This window comes from Marmota monax, unplaced genomic scaffold (genome assembly GCF_021218885.2).
Source record: "Marmota monax isolate L192 unplaced genomic scaffold, Marmota_monax_Labrador192_F-V1.1 WCK01_AAM20220418_F8-fsc00284, whole genome shotgun sequence".
Lineage (NCBI taxonomy): Eukaryota > Metazoa > Chordata > Mammalia > Rodentia > Sciuridae > Marmota > Marmota monax.
This window is the reverse complement of record NW_026694275.1, coordinates 1619187-1621172: the sequence shown is the minus strand read 5'-3', so window position 1 is coordinate 1621172 and position 1986 is coordinate 1619187.

The window sequence follows — 1986 nt, the reverse complement described above, 5'->3', positions numbered from 1 at the left end:
TTGTGTGCAAAAGAGCATGTTTCTCCATTGTATTCAAAATAGTAAACAGGTTCCCTGAATAGCAATAGTACCAGTTGACATATTTCTTTCACTAGGTACCAGGAATACACTCCAGTATTTGTAGATCAACTTACAAAGGAAAAAGTAAACCTGTACTTCATACATTTCTAGCTTAATTACCCAACTTGATGTTATAAAGAAACCTCAGTTTGTGAGATTTCCTTTTTTATTTTTCTTCTCTTCGTCCCACAATCACCTTTCCAGTGCCATCACCACTATCAAGTTTCAGATCAGAGGATTATTCATAGGGGTACTGGGGACTCATCCCACAGACACCCACAAGTGGTTAACTGTCTTCAATGTCCTCATGCCCCTATTTCAGAACAGGTGAGATATTTTCAGCATTCCTTTTTGTAAGCTCTCTACCAAATCGCAGGCCAGCTCTTATACTAAAAGTTATTTTTAGGAGGCTTATCAATCTATTAAAAATATTTCAGGAAAAATAAGCAATTGTTTTAGGTGGGTAAATAGATTTACAAATGAGTGTGATTGAATGTGTTTACATATGCATATGCTCGTCTATGTGCATTTTACTTCTGAGCCCAGGCTGCTGGAAACCATGTATTTCTAAGTATTGTGAGACATAAATAAATGACAAGTAAGCTTTTCAAATCAGTGTTGCAACAGGCTGGCTCTGGGAATGAGCCTCATTTATCAGTCAGAAAAGAAGAGTAATAGCAAAAAAGAGAGATAAAACTAAATATTATAAACCTCCACAATAGAAAATAATGTTCATTCAGCAATCCCCACTGGATCCATTACAAACTCTAATTTATTATATCATTATTTTGTCTTATTTTTGAGTCTTTGTGCATTGTAATTTTAAGTTGATGGGGTATTGATTGTAATTTTTAAAAATTAAATAATGTATAAATCAGCTGTGGAAATAAATTTTTGGGGTTTTTTTTCAGTGGTTTTTTTAAGATGATAATTAGAATTGATCCCAAGGCCTTATACATGCTATCAAGCTCTCTACCACTGAGCTATATCCCCAAACTTTTTATTTTATTTTGAAGCAGGGTCTAAGTTTCCCAGGCTGACCTCAAACTTGCAATCCTCATATCTTAGCTTTCTGAGTACCTGGGATTACAGGTGTATACTATAACACCCAGTTTGGAAATTAGTTTTAACTAATTATGGATGTAATTTTTTACCTTTTATAAATACATGTAATGTTATTCCATAAACCATTTTACTGTTTACAAAAGTCAACTGTGAAATGAAATTTCATATAGATATATATACATACATATATATAATATATATACATACATATGTATAATATATATATATATATATATCCATCCATCCATCCATCCATCCTGGGGATTTGAACCCAGGAGTATTTTACTGCTTTACTACTGAGTTACTTCCCTAGCCCTTTCTGTTTTTTTTTTGAGGCATGGTCTCAGTAAGTTGCCAAGGTTGGCATCGAATTTGTGGTCCTTCTCCTTCAGCCTCCTGAATCACTGGGATTACAGGTGTGCAACATAGCACTTATCTGGAATTTATGTTATTTTTTAAAATATGTATGTCAATTTCAAGTGTACTTGAAATGGTTCCCCTGGGAGAGAAATTTGTACATCATTAAGATAAACTCCTCTACAGAGAAAGTAACCTTATTTGAGAAAATGAAAAATGGGTCCTGATATATTGTCTCAGAGTACATTTCCTAGCATGCCATGTGAACATAAATGTGATCTTTAAGTAAGATTCTTCTCTAATGGGGGGGGGGGAGAGAACTCAGTTTGAATCCTTTTCGTATGAAAATAAAATTACTTAATTTTATAAAAATAAGGCAGAAAGACTTTTTGGAGCTTCTGTCTTCTATACATTGGACCCACATCTGTGTTTTGGGTTGCCTTGAGTTCAGGCAGCGTGATACCAAAGGAAAATCAAGAAATTCACCTCCACTTTGGTTATACT